This window comes from Arachis ipaensis, chromosome B08 (genome assembly GCF_000816755.2).
Source record: "Arachis ipaensis cultivar K30076 chromosome B08, Araip1.1, whole genome shotgun sequence".
Classification (NCBI taxonomy): Eukaryota; Viridiplantae; Streptophyta; class Magnoliopsida; order Fabales; family Fabaceae; genus Arachis; species Arachis ipaensis.
In genome coordinates, this window is record NC_029792.2 from 117,689,066 (window position 1) to 117,695,823 (window position 6,758).

General features: G+C 34.8%; 1 protein-coding gene and 1 long non-coding RNA gene across 3 annotated transcripts in view; both read left to right on the forward strand.

Annotated features, from left to right (window-relative positions):
* LOC107612929 overlaps positions 1-6,758 on the forward strand; it is an 11,352-nt gene that overhangs the window by 906 nt on the left and 3,688 nt on the right. The window lies entirely within an intron of this gene.
* LOC110266054 lies at positions 7-5,916 on the forward strand. Its single transcript, XR_002352945.1, has 2 exons — positions 7-5,624; positions 5,681-5,916. It is a non-coding gene; the product is annotated as an uncharacterized LOC110266054 (long non-coding RNA).

Here is a 6,758-nt window from a genome sequence, read left to right on the forward strand (position 1 = left end):
TAAGTTAGAGGCTTGGTCTCAATGAGGAGATGTTATAAGCAAATCATCATTCTCTAACAATCCTGAATTCCAAAAGATAATTGTCAGTTTGCACTTTGCAGACAGTGTAATATATGATAAATGAGTAGGTTCAATACTTCATGTTTTAAAGAGATGGGAGCTCTTCTTACCATTGTATAGGTTTTAATTATTCATCTATTCTGTAAGTTCTTATAGTTCCACTCATTTTTTAAAAAGTCCTGTAGTTTAAGAATTTGTAGTCATATCCCTAGTTCCTCACATCGAACAAAAATTTGTAATCCATTACAAAAACATTAAATTAAACAGAATGTCCTTTTAATTGTACATTCCAGTATATTTGTGTTTCACAATTTCAAAGGATCACTGTATACATCACAATACTCCAATTAACTTGGGCTTCCACAAGGCCTAGGATCAAGGGCGTTAGCTTTTGCTGGAGCAATGAGCACCTCGCTTCCTCTAAAAATACCCGCTTGAGGTTCACCTCTACAACTTTGCATTGGTCTTGGAGAACAAGATGATGAGAAGGATTTGTGATGAGGACCTACATTCTTCCATGAAGACACTTTCAATCTAAGTTCCCTAAGAATTGGACGAAGAGGACTTGAAGAAGATTCATGGTGCATTGCTTGCGACCACATTTAGATTTAGTCCACCTAGGGCTGAGTGGGAATCCCCACTGCATGTTTTAGCTTCCTTAATGGAAGCACTACCGGATAACCATTTTAGTATCAACAGCGTCAAGTCTAGCTATGAGTAGTTGGAATGGATCGAAGACTTATTGAAATGGTTCATTTCTTAGCAATGTGATGTGTTTCTTAGGTTGACGTGGATGATGGTAACGTTTCTTCGAGCTTGTGTATTGATCTTGGCAAGTCATATGTTTCATATGTCTCTCTTCTGCGCTTAATTTATTATTTGCAATCATAATCAATCACTCTTTGAGGTGAATTGAGATTTGAGGGAAAGCTTTCCATAAGCCAAAGCTTAATTCAATTATTTTAGATGGCCATATGCAATTGGATAGATGGCTGGACTAGCAAGCGCTTTCATGTGTGAGGGAGGAGATAGCAAGCCCTCCTATAGATCAGGTTGATTGGCGTATGGGTGTACCATTACAATCTAGATTGTTTGATGTGTGATGCACCACATTGGGAATGTGCTCATAATCCATTTAATCAAGCTTTTTTGGGATCTAATCAATTTTTTTTTAAACTATAGGGACCTATTTAAAACTCAATTAAAGTTATAGAGAGCTATCAATTGAATCTATTAATTATTCTTGATGCATGTTGCATCAAATAAGCGATATGATGAATAATGATAACATTGATAAAATGAAGATTGTCGAGTTCAAAGACCTTCACATAAATTATGTGTTATCATTGACATCGTGCGTTAAATGCTCTATTCCACAAGTATGTTGCAACAATCGTATTGAATATCTCTTTGAATCCTATTTCTTGAATGTAAATGGTTGAACGTTTGAACCTAATTGTAAATCATTGCCTTTCTGACTTTCAGTTCAGATGTTCACTCTGACTTAATGGCTAGTTTTAATTGGTGTTTATTTGTCTTCTTGTGCAAGGGGAAACAGATGCCTTGTTGTTTGTTTTATGATTTGGGTCACCATAGCTTGTCCTCCTCTCCTCAATTAACAGGATGTTGCAGGAGTGTATCTTCATATTATGCATCCTGTTACATTGGGACTTTACATTAGTGTGATGCTGAATGTACTAGAATTTTATTGTCACGTGGCTTAGAACATTTGAAGCCACATGAATTTTAAGGATAGATTTTTATGTCAGTATGAGTGTTATGCAATATGCATTGAGATCTGCCATATTGCCGTATATAGTTTTCACTCTCAAATTCAATATAATTTCAAGCTTCAGTCTCAAAATGAATGACCACTAATTTTGATTTCATGTTTTTGTATCTTCTCTTTATTAGTCTTTCTTGTTTGTTTAGTACTGTTTCATCATATATTGTACATTTTAAAGTATTGTCAAATGATAATATAATGTAGCTACAATGATTACTAGTGGCTTAATAGGCACCATTATTCTTGTTAAGTTGTCTTTTATCTTTTGGAGTAATAGCACAACTGCACAAGTAGGTCTCTAAAGAAGTTTGCAATGGATTTATAGACCCCTAAGAAAAAAGGGTACCAAGTAAGTCCTGAGGAATTTTGTGATGGATTTGTAGGTTTTTGAGGAAAAAAATACCAAGTAAGTCCTTGAAGAATACTAGACACGTTTCGTCCTTCTATTATTCTGCTGTCCCATTTTGTCAAGGACCTATAAGTCCAACGGTGCAAGTCTTCAGGAATATACTTGGCACTTTTTTCCCTCTAGGATCTATTAGTCCATCACAAAATTCTCCATTAACCTACTTGTCCTATTACTCTATTTTTTTGCATGATTAATAGGAAATTTTCTTTATAAATTTTGATATGTTTGAAAAGGTACACCAACTATTCAATATACTCAATACAATATCACATCAGTAAACACCTCTTAAGAGTTGGATTGAGTTAACCATTGTTGCAAAAATGGAGACCAAACCTTAGTGGGAAACTGTGGCTGCAAATAAAAACTGCTCACAATTGGGAACTTAATTACCTTCCTTTGCATTTGTAATCCCTTTAGAAATTGTTTTAGAAGGTTAATAATGCGGAAAAAGAAGTCGAAAATAATGGAAAATGGACCTGAAGTGGAATAGTCAGTTGGCAAAATTTATCCTCTTCCTTGAGAGACTAGAATGCTATGTTTTATAGATAAATCTTTTGATTGTTTTGCTCTTGTATAGAGAAACTCTTATCCTCTTGCTTTTATTATTCATTTCTTTTAAAATGATTATTTTTATCCAAAAAACTTAAAATAAAAATTTCCCTCAATGAAGTAACTACCTCTATTACTAAATGATTTACCTACTATGGAGTTTTTATAGTTTCTCTCAATTTTCCTTTGGTTCTTATAGGCTAAAATTTATAATCATGTATCTATAATGCATACAATTCAAGTTACAAAAGTGTGAGGTCAAACAGAGTATTGCTTGAGTAGTGTTAGGTTGACATAACAGGAATCCTTTTAGTTTATTTAGTTGGAGCCCTAATATAACTAATGATGGGTGATGCATTCCAAAAGTACCTCCATTAATTTTAGTTGCATCTATAGTTCTACACAATCACATTTTACCCCTTCACTCCATATATATCATGGCCAATCCCTAAGTGGTGTTCAGTTAAGGTTATTTTGGGTCCAGAAGAAATTCATCTCAGGATTGTATGATTGTATCAGTCATTTTATTAAAAGAGCAAAGTGTACCTTTTTTGTTCTTGATGTTTTTGAGAAGTTTCAAAATTATCCTTGCATATATTTGATTCAATTTGACTCATAATATATGAAATGAGTTTCAATTCTACTGTCATTGTTGATTTTTTGATGGTGAATAGGTAGCCAAACTTTATTTTTTCAATTCCCCCCTACTCCTTCCTTAATCTTCCTCACTTCCTCAACAACACCAGTGCTGCCACCAAGACTGGAGTCGCTAGCACCAACCAATGCTGTGACTACCATGAGCAAATTGTCAAGCCACCACTTCGTTCCCTTCTCTCACTCAACCACAAACCTCTTCCTTTTCCCTTTTTTTGAAACAGAAGTGGCACCACTACTGCTGCTCTCCGACGCCAGTTTGATCATGCCCAAGATCCTTCTTCCAAAGTGCACCGTATCAGTTGTGCTCCATCTTTGTTTCTACCATGTCGACACGGGTGCATCATTTTGCATAAGGAGAAGGCTATTTTGGTCGACGATGTGAGTTGTGTGGAGGACAAGGAAGATATGAACCCTATGGCTGGTTACAATTGTGTTGCAGAACCTGGGAAGCTTGTGGTGGTGGAATCTAATGTTTTGGGGAGGGTGAGACATGAATTTGGGGAGAGACCTTCTAAGGTGCTGGAGGCAATTCTTAACTGATAGGGAAAACATATTGCTCTTATAGGGTCATGAACACAAGCAGATCGAATAGATGTTCTTGATCATTACCTATTGGGAAGAGAGCTATAAACCAAAGCTAAAGCTTTCTTCCTCCTCTGAGGTCACTTTCATTGATAGAGGAGGTGCGGGCTCTTACAATGCCTTTTCTTGACATCATCAGTCATTTCGTCTCGATCGAGCTTCAATCCTCCTCACTTCCTCTACCTTTTGCCTTTTGTCTATCTTCCATTTGATCCACCTTACTAATTAGATGCTCTGCCAATCTTCTCCCTACATGTCCAAACTACCTAAGATGAGATTTTTCTATCTTTCCAACACTAGGCTCTCTTATATTTTTGTTTCTTATTTGGTCTATAGTTGTTTGGCTACTCATCCATCTAAGCATCATATTTGTCACATTAAGTTTATGTTTATGCTTATCCTTTGCTGTCTAACACTTCTTTTCATATAACATAGCTGGTCCAATGGTAGTGATACAATTTAAGCATAAGTTTTAAGGTACATGCTATGGTGCTTATGATATGGTGGCTATAGTGCCTAAAAAATGTTGCTAAAATTAAAATTTTTTTTACTATTTTACGCTTTTTTAATTTCAAAAAAATAAAAGAAAAAGTGTTACCAAAATGTAAAAAAATGACATCAATTTTAATAACACTTGTATAAGGCACTATAGACTCCACTATTTTAAGGTATTTTTTTGTTACATATAAAACCAGGTGCATTTTGCTCTTTGATTAACCGACTTGAATCCTAGGGTTTATAGCCCTCTTGATTTCTTCCGTATCTTGTATAATACTTGTAGGATACTTAAATCTTTACACTTGTAGTAAGGTGCTTTTTTCAATTTTCACTTCTGTATTACTGTTTTCCCTTCTTGTGGTGAACTTATATTCGATATGTTCTGTCTTAATACGGCTTATGCGCAAACCATTCACTTCTAAAGCTTTAAACCCGAAATCTAGCTTTTGATTTAAGTATTCACTTGATTCTCCCATAAGGACAATGTTATCGGTAAAAAGCATGTACGGGTTCTTGGATATGTTTAGTAACCAATTCCAAAATCGATGTGAAAAAATATGGGTTGAGATGATTGTTGATGTAGTCCTACAGCAATGGGGAATTTCTTTATCACACTACCTTAAGTCTACATACTAGTTGTAGCTCCATCTAAATATTCTTAATTGCACTAATATATGTAATCGTTACTCCCTTCTTTTCTAAGACCTTCCATAAGGTATCTTTATCTTGTGCCTATTCTAAGTTAATGAACATCATGGGTAGATTCTTTTGGTAACTCTGGTACCACTCTATCATTTTCCTTCAAGTATATAGCATCATTGGGGGGAGGATCTACCCAACATAAAATCAAACTAGTTCTTTGAAACTTGTGTATCTCCCTTATTCTTGTAGACATGAATCAAGATGCTCTTTTTCCACTTGTTGACATCTTGTTGGGCATTATAATCTCATTGGAAAGTTTTTTTTTAAATTTGGTTAAATTTGATAGCAATCTTAATGCGTAAAAATATAGAAACTTCTAACAGCATAAACTAAATTGTTAATTGTATCACTGAATCGCCGGGTATTAATGAGAAACTTTTAGTATGATTAGGACACATGTAGGGGCCAAAAAGTAGTCTTCACCTTTGTTTTCTTAGTTTCCCTTGTCGCTCAAAAGTAGAGTATGAGCTTTGGCACAACATTGTGACCTCCAGGATAGTAAAAGCAGTCTATTCACTTCTCAATGGTGAAGTTGCAAACATCTACTCTCCAATAGCTAACCAGGTGAGAGACTGACAGTTTGGTCTATTGGGCTACCCTTGTCACTCAACTTGTTACTCAATAGTATGGCTCTAAAAAGTAGAGAAATGTAGTAACTAGTAAGTTATTGCCTGAAAAAGCTAACAGAAAATTTTAACAAGGCATGCTTTGTTTTGGTATCTCAACTATCAGGTAGCGTTTGTTTTGAGATACTGAGACAGAGACTGGGAGACTGAGACTCAGTATCATATTTGTTAGTTTAGAGACTGGTACTAAAATTTCTGTCTTTGTCCCCAAAATTTCAGTATTTCAGTACTTCCAAAAAGTGGGGACACAGGGACTAAAATTTTTAGAGATGGAGACTGAAACTTTGGTAACATTTTATACCTAAAATACCTTCATTTCAATTAATTAATTCCAATTTTACCTTTTGTACAAATTAAATTAGAATTTCATTCTTGTTTCAATTTCTGTCTTTCACTTTGCACCAAACAGAATACTGAGATTTATTTCAATCTCTGTCTCTCAGTCTCAGTCTTTCTGTCTCTATCTCTCCACCAAATGCTACCTCAAGGAGTAATCACCACAACTTGAACTTATTACTTCTACCCAAATCTCGAATTCTCCATAAGCCCCATTTCTTTGTAGTCATTGTATAAATGTTTCTTTTGTTGCTTCTTCTAGAATTAGGCATTCTAATAATGGTCATAGATTTCTTCAGTGTTTATCTTAGTCTATTGTCCTTCCTTCCCATATACCGTGGCAATTCTGGCTATCAAGAGGTAGACTTTTGGAACTTCATTTTGGATGAATTATTATTGTATTGTGAATACTAGTGGATTGAAAGGCAGTTAAGTGGCTATCAGTCCATTGTCTTTGTTTTTTATTTTTAGTATAAACATTAAAATAATTATTTCATTTATTTTTCTGAAGCTAAAATAAAATTAAGAAAAGTAACATTCAGTTAGTGATTTA